Source organism: Aplysia californica, unplaced genomic scaffold (assembly GCF_000002075.1).
Source record: "Aplysia californica isolate F4 #8 unplaced genomic scaffold, AplCal3.0 scaffold00105, whole genome shotgun sequence".
NCBI lineage: Eukaryota > Metazoa > Mollusca > Gastropoda > Aplysiida > Aplysiidae > Aplysia > Aplysia californica.
This window is the reverse complement of record NW_004797375.1, coordinates 220,230-233,176: the sequence shown is the minus strand read 5'-3', so window position 1 is coordinate 233,176 and position 12,947 is coordinate 220,230. Positions and strand designations below refer to the sequence as shown.

The following is a 12,947-nucleotide window of genomic DNA, read 5'->3' as shown; positions in this document are numbered from 1 at the left end:
TCTCTCTCTCTCTCTCTCTCTCTCTCTGTCACTCTCAGTACCACTTCTTGACTTAGTGTTTCCATTTGGTCTGGCCTTTCCGATTTGTGTTCACCGCACCTCTTAGCGTTGTGACATGTAGTATGTACGCACTTTGTGTTCTTCAGCTTGTGAAGTCATTATTTTCTGAACGTTCCTGAGTAAGCCCGTTGAGGGCGAAAAGTTGAACTTCTGATTACATTTTTGAAAATACTACCAGGTCTTAGGCGTTTTAATATCTTGTTTGTTTTGTTTTTGTAAAGTGTTTTACCGCGCTCGCAACTGCATAAGGTCATATGAGCGAGCGGGACACTCCTAATATTTTCAGTTGGTAGGAAATTTTGAATTTTGCCCGGTTGCGGCCGAAGCCTACTCTTATCGATTTTAGACCACCAAGGGATCTTTAACGTGCGCAACTTGCACACGGGCCCTCCGAGATTTTTCGCCTTTGTCCGAGAAGGCTAGGTGTAGATCTTTCCTGCCAGAAGATCAGGGGTATGGCTGAAAGACAACAGTACGGAGGAGCCAAGGAGTAACAGTAGAAAGGCTGCAGGAAGAGCCAGGAGCCCAGAAGAGGGGGCAAAGGAGGTGAGGGGGTGGGGGTAGAAAGTGGAAATGAAAGCAGACAACAGAACATTACTAGAGAGCAGGAAAGAAGGTGAAAGGAGACAATTTTAGAGAAGAATATTTTTCGGTCGCTATCCGGATTCGAACACGGGACCTTTGAATGAGAGGCCAACACCTTAACATCTAGACCACGAGAGCCCCCGTTTTAATATCTGCTTTATACAATGATGATGATGATGATGATGATGATGATGATGATGATGATGATGATGATTAGCATTAGCAGCAGATGGGAAATGTCACACCGAAATTAAAAGCCGCATTTGTCAAGCAAAAGCAACCTTCCACAAAATAAAACAGATACTAACAAACATCAATCTGTCACTGGAGGGGAGAAAAAAAGTACTAAAAAGTTACATCGAGCTAATCCTATTATTTAGTATAAATACAGGTGCGAAGCTTGGAGAATCAATAAACAGGTGGAAAGAACAATTGTGGCGAGAGTTGTGGTTCATGCTACGTATCTCATGGACAGCTAGAAAAACAAATGAAGAAGTCTTGGTTGAAGCAAATTGTAGAAGACAGCTTATTACGAAAATATAAGAAAGCGACAGGCAAATTTCTTCGGACACACAATGCGGAAAGAAGCATTGGAGAATACTGTAACAACAGGCAAGTTCGATGGAAAGAGGGGCAGAGGCAGACAAAGGAAAAAGTTACTGGGCAATATGACAACATGGTTAGGAGCAGCAAGAACAACAGACACCGTAGTAGTAGTAGTAGTAGTAGTAGTAGTAGTAGTAGTAGTAGTAGTAGTAGTAAAGCAGAAGTAGTAGTAGTAGTAGTAGTAGTAGAAGTAGTAGTAGTTTTAAGTTTGGTAAACGTTTTACGACGCTCGCAACTGCATAAGTTCATGTGAACGCGCAAGACTCCAGTTAGGTAGTTTTCACGTTAGTTCACAGCATGGGGTCATTGAAGGAGAGCGAACTTTTTAAAAGTCGTTCATATTTCCTTGGGCTTTTTCAAAGTCCTCACATTCTTTTAGGATATGTCAAGTCAAGTCAAGTCGGTACGTCACCTGATACAAAATGAATTTTCTCTCTCGGCAGGTGTCAATGTGTCTGAGAGGTATGTCTAGAACGCAATTTAGCTAAAATAACGTCGTCTCTTTTGGAGAGGCTCGGAGTTTTTTGTGAACCCAACTTGGAAATTGCATTTTGGAGTTGCATGTTCCATTGCTCCTCGCACAAACTTTATTTTTAAAGTGTGTCTGTATGGTTCTCCGTTGATCCCAACAGGACAGACAGGAATTCTGTCGCCTGAAGATCAACCTGCTCGATTCCGCGGATGCCTGGCTAGGCAGCCATGCGAGCACAATACGCTTCCCTTTTTTGTCAAACGATGAAATTTCAGCTGTGATTTAACACTAATTGGTGAGTGAAGTGAGGCAAGACAGAACAGAATGAAAAAATATGATAATTTTATGGAAGGAATCTCCACACAGTAGTTTTGTCGTTATTTTTGCACTTGTTTCCGACTCTCAGACGAGTTTAAAATCACAGATGTGGGCTGGGTTGTCGTGTGTTGAGCTTTGTTTGACTGCGTGGTGTAATGATAGTTTTTGTCTTCTGAATATGAAGGGTGGAATGTCTACCAGAGGGTTCTCCACGGGAGATGTATTACCTAAGCAGAACCCAAAACACTTCTTGGAAAGCATGCAGTGCAATTAGCTGATTAAACGCTCAAACACAAACAGACTAACAAGATCTTTGGCTGATCAGGGTTAATGTAACCGTGTGGAGAGCGCAATCGTGGGACGTGTGCATGATTTGACCTCAGGACACAATGACTGCGTCCGTTGTCTCTCAAGGCCGTAGTTTTAGTACGGTTTTACGGCCCTCGCAACTGAAGGTAAACACACTACAAAGCTGTTCCAGGAACCTTCAACCAGTTACGTTGTGAGTCTGGCTACATAACCACTGAACTAGGAAGGCCTCTGTTGTGGAGATACTGAGTTTGTTTTAGTAAAGTTTTACGACACTCGCAACTGCCTAAGGTCATATGAGCGCCATGGGGTGGATCTCAACAGAGAAGTCCAAACGGGGAATCAGGCCTACTCTTCTCACCTCTTGAGCCTCAACAGCACAAAGTCTGCTTCGACTATCAAGGCATCCCGGAAATAGCAGTTCAAAAGAGAGTGACAAACATACAAAAGTTGTAGAGGGGAAAAATGATGATAGTAGAACAGAAAAAGCAGCAGCTCCCCTTAAGTTGTTCCGACACAGTATGAGCATGACATTGATAAATCAGCCCATTTACAATTCAGCTGCGCATTAAAAACAGGTTATTATCCCCCTCCCCCCTCCCCCCTCCCCCATAATTGGGAATGACCCCCCTAAAGACAATTCAGTCAGTAGCAGGCCGAAGGGTGTGGGGCACTGCATGACTTAATACCACAGTAAAACCTGGGTATAACGTACTCGGCTGAAAACGTACTCTCGACTTTTACTTAAAGTAACGTTTACTTTCTAAAGTCCGGAGTCCCCGTTAGAATTTTTACCTTTAAAAAGCTATGTCTTTTTTTTCGTAAGTGTTTTACGGCACTCGTAACACAATAAGGTCATGTTATAAGTGCCGAAGATTAGAGGTGTTACAAGAGAGTAACAAACACAAAAAAGAGAAGAGATCAGGACGATAGATGTTTGATAGGAAAGAAAAAGTAATCCATACCAGAGCACCCGCCAACCATCCACTAAAGCTATGTCTAAAACAATATTTTTTAAAAATTTAGTAGAGGTTTTACGGCACTCGCAACTGCATAAGTCCATATGAGCGCCAAGGTGTGGAAGTCAACAGAGAGGTCTTTACAGGGAATCAGGCTTACTCTGCTCACCTCTCAAGCTTCAAAAGCACAAAGTCTGTTTCGACTTTCAAGGAACCCCGAAAATACCGGGTCACAAAAGTGTGACAAACATTCAAAAGAAGTAGAGGAAAAATGACAATAGGACGGATTAGGAAAGAAAAGCAGCGGTTCCCTGTTGTAGACCAGGCACAGTTATAAGCGTGACATGATGAATCAGCCCATTTACAATTCTACTTTGCATGAACGAGAAATGTCCCCCCTTTAGGAATGGCCTGAAGACACTTCAGTCAGTGGCACCGCCACGGGGGGTAAAAACATCTATGTAAAACGTTCTTTTCGTTAATAACGTTCACTTTTCAAGACGTTTTGCTGATATAGAATTAGTTTGTAACGGACATTGTACATAGAAAGAATAGGGAACAGCAATAATTATAGTTTTACCGTACTCAGGAATATAACAATATGTGAGGCATCGTGGTAAAACCAGTCGCTCGTCAAAATTAATAAAATCACAGAAATACACTTTTTTTTTGGTAATTCGACAATTTTTTACATTGTCTTTTTTGGCTCAACGCCTTTTATGTCTATTTAAAAACAAATTTTGGTGTGGATTTTACTGAAAAACATTGATTAAAGGCACCAAAAATGTACATATTCAGTTTCCGAGGACTCTTGGGCAATGGAAGCTACCATATTTTGGCCGCAATTTTATCGAAAATTTTACCTCTGAAACCAGGCGACCCTGGCATCCTTCAAGGATAAATATTTTGACTTTTATTCAATATAAATGGATATTTTTTTTACCAAAAGGAAGGCAAATGGACAGGCTTTAAGATGACACCAATAACCCTATGTGCCCAAAAATTGACGAGCGCTGATCTCACCACGTCGTGGCACATAGTTATTATAATCAGCTGTAGTGTTTATCACCATACACGTAACGATAAATTGTACAAAAACTGTACGATAAATCGTTAGGTGTAACTTCAAAATTGTACAAAGTTTAGACGATGGCTTGGAGACTAGGTCGAGAAACCAAGCGCTGCTTGATATTTTTCGTGAGAGCATGATCAGATTTGTGGAAGACGTGCTATGACGTGGAGTCACTTTAAAATTTGCCGCCGCGAAGGATTAAGCTTCACCTTCACACATATGCCGTAGACTGGATGTCTGTCAGGGCGATTTTGAAGATTCAGCCACCTACTTCCTCCACTCCTTCCGGTCTTCATCTTTTCAGAGCGTATCTTTGAGTTCCAGGCCTGTCCATTCCTTGATGTTGTCCTCCCAACTTTTCTTCGGTCTACATCAGCTCCTTTTTCCCTGGACGCTGCCATGCACGATTATCTTGGCAAGGCTGGATGAACGGATTAAAATAAGGGTGCAAAATTTTAAAAATAATTAATATAGCTAAAAACCGATTCCATACATAATTCGGAATCAGCGTCTCAAAATAAGCAGACCAGCTCTTTTGGAACCTGATTTGATGCGATATTATGAAAATTTTAGCAATTTTATTTTTAACTGATCGTCAATGGTGAAGTTGTGTATCAAAGTCACTTATTGCGTTGTGTATCCTTATACGAGGGGCATACCAAAGGTTTTGTACACTGTTTAATACACCGTTCTTTTATTTATTAACATGTTCAGGGCAGGGGATTTGGTGTGTGGGAGTGCGATTTGGGGGGGGGGGGGCTCTAGTAGTCTAGGGGTACAGCGTTCGCCCCTCATTCAATAGCTCCCGGGCTCGAAACCTGACAGCCACGGGCATTTTTCTTCTCTAAAACCATGCTATCCTTTCACCTTCATTCTTGCTCTCTAATCATGATCTACCATCTGTTTATATTTTTCCCTTTCTGCCTCCCCCTCCCCCCCCCCTCCTTTTTTCTCCCCTTTCACTGGGCTCCAGACTCTTTCTTTTGCTACTCCTGGCTCCTTACTGCTGTCTTTCAGCCCTGATCTTAGGGACGTATGATCGAACACCAAGCCTTCTCGGATAGGGGCCAAAATATTTCAGACACCTAGCCTTCTCGGATTTACATGTCCTATTGTGTTGCAAGAGCCGTAAAACTCTTTCTAATGTGGGCTCTCGCGGTGGAGAGGCTACAGTGTTGGCCTTTAATTCAATAGGTCCGGGGTACGAATCCCGAACGCGACGGAAAATTTTCTTCTCTAAAATGTTCACGTTTCACCCCCTTTCCTGCTCTCTAACATTGTTCTGTCGTCTGCTTTCGTCTCCACTTTCTCCCCTTCCGCCTCACCTCATTTCTGGACTCTTTCTGTAGCCTTTCTACTTAACAGCTACTCCCTAGCTCCTTCTTACTGCTGTCTTTCAGCTATACCCCTGATCTTATGGTAGGTAAGAGTCAGGAGCTCACTGAAAGGGGAGAAACAAAAGGAGGGGGGTGGAGGGGGCAGAAAGGAAAGACTTGTCGACCTCATAACACATAAACTAAGAATTGTCCTGATTTTTTGTATGTGCTTCTGAATTATTTTTTTTAAACTTGAAAATTTCGATTTTCCTGCATATGCGACAAATATAAACAGGTGTTTTCTATATAATCATTAGCATTTAATTACAGTCTCCGCAGGGATTTTTAATTACACCAAGAACGGCAATTAAGTGTTAGTTTTGTGTGTGTGTTTTTTTCAATCTATTTTCTTTTTTCTTTAATGACTGCATGCGCCGCAAGACTGAGTTGTTTTCTGTCCAGTGGTTAGTGAGTGACAGAGGGTTTATTTTTATTGATTCATTGTGATATACAATGAGTAGAATTTCTTTCATATCTTCCGTCATTGAGATCGCATACGTTTCAATTTGCTGTCGCTTTTTCATTTATCACCATGGTTAGATTACTTAATTTACAAATCCAAAAAACGTTGCCTTAAAACAACTGAACTATTTCTCCAAAGAAGCTGATTGAAGCCCTCTCCTTTAATCTATAACAAATCCCGAGAAAAGGACAAGACATGTATGTGTAAAAGGGAGGGTACCAGCACGCAAGGGGGGGGGGGGAGTGACATGCCCATTTGCGCCTCAAATATAGCACTCTGTTAACCACCATTTTCGGGTTTGACCAAACTGTATCCCCCCCCCCCCCTTGAAATGTTTGGCTTAGCCCGTGCAACGACACCCTGTATGGTTTTTGTTTTAACATAGTACCATGCTTGCTATAAAAAGTGTGCGGTATTGAGATTAATGAGCAACTTATTACTAATGATTATATAGACAGCACCTCTTTATTTTCGTCACATACGCACGACAATCGAGATTTCTTAGGTCTTTAAATTTTAGTATTCATAGGCGCATGCTAAAAAAAAACCCAGAGAGATTTACCCCTTAGATTCAGTGTAATGAGGTCGACAAGTTGTAACAATAACACCTAGTCTTCTCGGATAAAGGCGAAATATCTCGGAGATCTCGAGAACAATCTGCGCACGTTAAAGATCCCTTTGTGGTCCAAAACCAATAAGAGTATGCTTCAGCCGCCACCCGAGCAAAATTTTGTATTAATTCCTACTAAACTAAAATGTTTAATGTGTCCGGCGCGATCATATGATCTTATGCAGTTTCTAGTGCCGTAAAACACTTACCAAAAAAAACAAACCCTTAATAAACGTTTTAAAAAAGGTACAGGTCCCACGAATGTTTGAGGAAAATTAAATCATTAAGAGATAGGGCGAACGGCGAACTTGTGTTATACTTTTTAATGATGCAGCGAATTACTTTGTGATTTGAAAAGTAAAGAAAGGAATTAAAATGCATGACACCTTTCTCAGTTACAGGAGCGTGACTCATAGTGTTCACATCTGAAAGGAGGTTTGTGTGGGCCTTTTTCTTCTTCTTTCTGTTCCCCTGCTTGATCTTAGGGGTAGTCGACTCCTGGTTCTTCAACCTGCATTGCAACTGATTTTTAAGTATGTGGACGGTTTTACTACTTGGTAGGACCCCTAGCCTTCAGACAGCCGAAGTCTGATTTCGAAGGTACTCTACATGTTTTTATATTGACTGGAGTATTTTCAGTTTTGGTAGGAATGAACTTTGACATTTGCCCGAATGACGACCGAAGCCAACTCTTATTGATATTAGGGCCACCAAGGGATCGTTCTCGTGCACAACTTGCACATGAGAACTCCGAGATTGTTTTGCTCTTATCTGAGAAGGCTAGGTGTTCGATCTTACCTACTCTAAGATATGATTGAAAGTAAAGACAGCAGAAAAGAAGGAGCCAACAGGAGCAGTACAAGTAGAAAGAGTCAGGAGTAAAAAGAGAGAGGAGCCCGAAGGCCGGGGGTGTTTGGGGGCACGTGGTAGGGGAGGTAAGAAAGTGGAGATGACAGCAGGTGACAGAAAATGTCTACAGAACAGGAAAGGAGGTTGCGAGCGCTGTAAAAACACTTACAAAACAATTTCAGTAAACGTTGGTGTACGTTCACACTATTCTCAATCGCACAAAAAAGTCAAGGAACAAAAATTCAAAGAAAGATAACTGAAGAACAGTTTAACAAAATTTATTCATTTTTTCCAAAAAGTTGCTTTCGACTCGTTAGATTAAGTGTGTACAATTTCAGATTTCAACAAAAACGAGAAGTTCATGTAAAATGAGTTTTAAGTCACACTGGGCGGATTTCAAAAGTCTGAACAGCCATAGTTCTTCATGATCATGGTCAATAGTGGGTGTAGCCACCCCGTTTGATCAAACACTCGGCACAGCGTCGACGTATGGACAGGACATGCCTTCGGAGGACTTGTTGCAGTAGGTTCTGCCCCTCCTGGACGAGGTAGCCAAGAGTTGCTTAAGGTTTTGTGCAGGAGGGTGGTTGTCTCTTATCCACCGGTCAATGGGATCCCAAATGTTCTTTATTAGGTTCAAATCCGGACTACAAGCTGGTCAGTCCATGTGGGTGACAGCTCGCCGCTGCAGGAAGTCTCCAACGATGCGTGCGCGATGTGGCGTGGCGTTGTCGTCCTGCAGTACAGCCTGGGGTCCAATCTGTTGCAGGAGAGGAACAGCAAGGGGGACGCAGGATTTCCTTTCTGTACCTTGCCGCGGTGAAATTGCCCTGTATATTGTACAGGGGGTCTTGTGGTGAGCTGAGAAGCCTCCCCACACCAGAACGGGCCCTCCACCGTAGGATGCACTCAGGGTGGAACAGCTGTCCTCGGTGCCTCCAGACGTGGGATCCCCTGTCTGGGTGCAGCAGGTTGAATAACTGGATTCGTCCGAGAAGACTACCTGGTCCCACTGACATTGTGTCCACTGTCAATGGTGAGCAGACCACGCCCGACCAGCTGCTGTGTGGGGCAGCGTGTGCCTTGGGCGCCTGTGAAGCTGGTGCTGGCAAATTTGCTTTACAGGCAAACTGTGTCAAGTCGACAGTGCTTGTGCCAAGTGTGGTTGACTGATCTTAACGAGTTTGTGAGATATTGAAGTTTAAATTTGACAGGTGAAAACACAAGCTGTTCCTTGACTTTTTTGGGCAAGTTTATATTCTTTGCCATAATCAGACGCAAAAGAAAAATCTATAGTGCAGTCACCCGCTCCCCACTTATCCATTTTCAGGAGTTTTTCTTTGCACCCACCCCCCTCAGATTCGTATTCCATACCCTCCCCTCCACTCCCAAACCGTTTATCATGTTCCACCTCTCCACGACCAAAGATCATGTGGAACATTATATCTAGAAAAGAGATATCTAGATCTAGATCTAGATATAGATTCTAGACCTAGGTTTCTGTCGCATAGCCCTGAAGTCGCCTGAATCGACAACCTACTTTATCACGATGCCCGACCGCTTACTAGATCTAGTATTCGTAGTAGCCTAGTAGTATTAGATCTAGGCCTACTCTTGGCGTGGCCCGCTCACCACTGGCTGCAGAGTTTTCGCCAGCTGGCTAAACTACACAGTTCGAAAGGAATGGCAGAAGGGAGCTGGTTTCCAAGATAAAGATTCAAAACTGTATCTATTTTATAGATTTAAACCATGTCCTAATTGCATCTTAATATGAAAATGGAGCAAAATCAAGCCAAACTTCGATTCATAATAGATCAAGAGAAAAAACTCAAGGGTCAAAACACCAAATTAGTGAAAAATATTGTTTTCGGGAACTTTGTGAATTTGAGGTATCCTTCCGATTTTTGTGAATGAACTGACTACGTTATGTATTACTATTTCTTTGCTCTGAACGAAACGTTTTTTGTTGTTGTAAATAACAAATTACCCTCAGTATCAGTACCGTTACTAGGTTGGCTACCTCAATTTTCTGTGCATTTCTAATTTTTTATGAAACTTGTTGTTTCCTAAATGGGAAAAGTTGACACAATAGCTTACTAAAATTACTAAAATTCCATGTTCATTTGTTCTTTTATTTACTAAAGGTGATATAAAACAGATTTGTTCCTACTAGTACAGTGGTATGAGGTTGAATGCACAACCCCTCCCCTCCCCTTTTTTTATTCCATAATCCCCCCTCCCCACCGCTTATTAATGTTTGACCACTTGTCCACCCCCACCCCCTTTTTTTTATTCGATACCTTAGAGTACATAAACATCGATGTCTTCGTCTGGCAATTACTCACTTTTCATCTCTTTTTCCTATGTTCACAGTGTGTGTAAATGTGTGAGTGGGGGGGGGGGGTATGTGTGTGTGTGTGCGTGTGTGTGTGTGTGTGTGTGTGTGTGTGTGTGTGTGTGTGTGTGTGTGTGTGTGTGTGTGTGAGAGATAGAAAGAGAGAGAGATAGAGAGAGACAGAGAGACAGACAGGAAGAGAGAGAGAGAGAGAGAGAGAGAGAGAGAGAGAGAGAGAGAGAGAGAGAGAGAGCATGTGGGTGTTTGTATGTGTATGTGACATCCTTGTAGCCCTCCAGGCATATTTTAAAAAGAAGATTTAGATCCCGTTTCTTGAACACAATTTGATCTATTCAATGAGAGGGAAACACCGAAAGTTCTTGATCACGAGAGCCCCCCGTTCTCTGAATCTAAAGAGTTTTGGGCGGGGTAAATTGTCAGCCCATTTGAGTCATCGGTTTCAGATGATGCATGGAGCGTTCGTGGGTGAGTCTTTTTCATGAGATTTTTGTATCCCAGAATCCAAAGTCAATATATATTGTAACAGTTAATTAGGATATCCTTGATTTAGATCTAGTATAATTATCGTGAAATGTGTCTCCACTCCTGAGTGGAAGCTTTGTCATATTCTGTAATACACAGACTACGACGAAGTGTCCCTAAGGCTTGTATCTGGATCTAAAAGTCAGACGTGGAATTGAAAGACTTTTATATACATGTATAACACGTTTATTCATTTATTTGATTCAGTTTTCTTTTTCTTTTTTTTTCTCTATTTCTAATTACCTCTCGGTATATAACTATATCCGATGCTAAATGCTCCACGGACAAATCGGTGAAGACAGGTTCAATAAAATTAGTTCAGTACATCAACAGTCGCTGTTCCCCAGCGCTGCCCTACTCGACATTCTTGATTTTTTCCACGCTCCACCTAGCGCTAGGCTATTTGAGGCGGGGTAGAATGCAGTGTGATAATTGATTTTCGTTTGATTTTTCTCAACCCGTCGTTAGAATTAAAGCACTATATCATATCTAAATACATAGGAAATACAACAATAATAATTTGTACTCGATGATTACAAGGCAGAATGTTCAGTGGTTCCAGCAAGAGTGATTAAACGTGCTTCTAAGATTATCAGAAGTATCCGCTACTTTTCACTATTTACCCGTCACAGTATGAATAACTGATGGGGCCTTTCCTCTCGAAGGGCAGCAGGTGACTGAAAAAAAATAAACAGTAGGGTCGGAAGGCAGCCTTCCAAATGATCTATGATCTAGGTCTAAATTGTGTGGTGGAGTTGTGAAAACACACACATAAAAAGATGGATAAAGCGTTTGGGTTTGGGTATTTTAAAGGGGGGTTTTTCAATTCGTTTTGCAGTGCGTGCGTGCCATCAAACGCTCAGGGAATAGCAATGTGAATTGTGAATGTTGAATAGCGAACGCTGCTAGATTCCTAATGGACTACACTGTGTATTCGAATAAAACTTACTGAACTCACGCTTCGAAACGTTGTTCAAATTTTGTTTCCTGGAAAACGCACAGAACTAGCTACTACAACAGCTTTCCAAAGTCGGCCGCATCGGCGCTAAGCGGAGGACAAGCGGCAAGTGTGCGCGTGGTAGCGAAACGAGAGAGGAGAGGGAGTCGGTGCCGTCTTTGTGTTGGCTCGGCGACAGCAGCCAGCCATGGGTCGATAGCTCGTCGATACAAGAGCCTGAGAGACGCTTCCACTCACACACGCACACACACGTACACACTCGCGCCCTCTACAGGATTGGGTGCCTTTCGTTCTTTGTCGAGAAAGAAAAAGATCGTGAAAGCAATTCCGAAGACTAGTCTGTGTCACTTCGTGGAATATAAAGAACCTTGGTCCTTTGGAAACTGTTTTGTTGTGTGAAGTATAATTGTTCAAGCTGAGGCGATTCCGTTCGGGTTTGTACATTATTATTATATTATTAGCTCTCTTTTTTGGTTTTAGATGCTAGCATTTATTTTTTAAACCCCAAGCATTGCATGGTCAGTGTGCACAAAAAAAGTAGTTATCCACCTTTCTCAGTTTTCAGGCACTTTCCTGTTTCATCATGAGTTCTCCTTAGGGTGAGTGGTGAGCTGAGGGTAGTCAGGGAATTGCTCAAAATTCTCTAATCACTGTGCATGTCAACACATATGAGTAACATAACTCCCCTTTTGAGTAACTGATTAAAAACACCAACTGCTATCTTACGATTTGCTACGTTAAGAGAACGATAAAGGAAGGCTGTTCTTTCTCTCTCTCTTTCTCTCTCTCTCTCTCTCTCTCTCTCTCTCTCTCTCTCTGTCTCTCTCTCTTTCTCTTTCTCTTCCTCTCTTTCTCCCTCCCCATCTTTCACCCTCTCTTTTTCTTTCGTTCTCTCTCTCTCTATCTTGTTCTCTTGTTCTGCCTCAGTGCTGTCTCTTTAATACGCATAACATACAAATACAAGAAAGGCACTTAAGAACGCACACATGAACACACACACACACACACACACACACACACACACACACACACACACACATTCTCACACGCACACCCACACGCACACATTTACACACACACTTTCAACCTTAGCATAATATCCTCTCTCACAAACACATAACAGTTTTGTAAAAACACATTTGCTTGTGTTGATCCATATGCACAGACGGCACATACACAGTTGATTTTTGCGGTCTCCATACCACTGTGTTTGAGTGGTTCCAGTACAAGAGACACAAACAAAGATATATACACGCCTTCTATGTCATCTAGCTCCTGTCATCTAGTCAACAATTTACGGTTGACAGATTAGCGTCTAAGATTAAGACACAACCTGCATAATAAACTTTTCAATCCGGACTTTCGCCTTTGGCGTTTTCTCTATTGTTTACCTCCTGCTTTTGCATTTTGCTCTCTCTCTCTCTCTCTCTCT

General features: G+C 42.2%; 1 long non-coding RNA gene across 2 annotated transcripts in view; it reads left to right on the top strand.

Annotated features, from left to right (window-relative positions):
• The first annotated feature begins 10,509 nt into the window (after window positions 1-10,509).
• The window catches only part of LOC118477476, a 16,159-nt gene continuing 13,721 nt past the window's right edge, over window positions 10,510-12,947 (top strand). Inside the window, exons 1-2 of one of the 2 annotated variants that reach the window (XR_004858408.1) lie at window positions 10,510-10,732; window positions 11,396-11,949. This is a non-coding gene — a long non-coding RNA (uncharacterized LOC118477476). Of the gene's footprint in view, window positions 10,733-10,756; window positions 11,950-12,947 lie in introns of those variants that run through there. The other variant, XR_004858407.1, reaches the window with a different exon arrangement.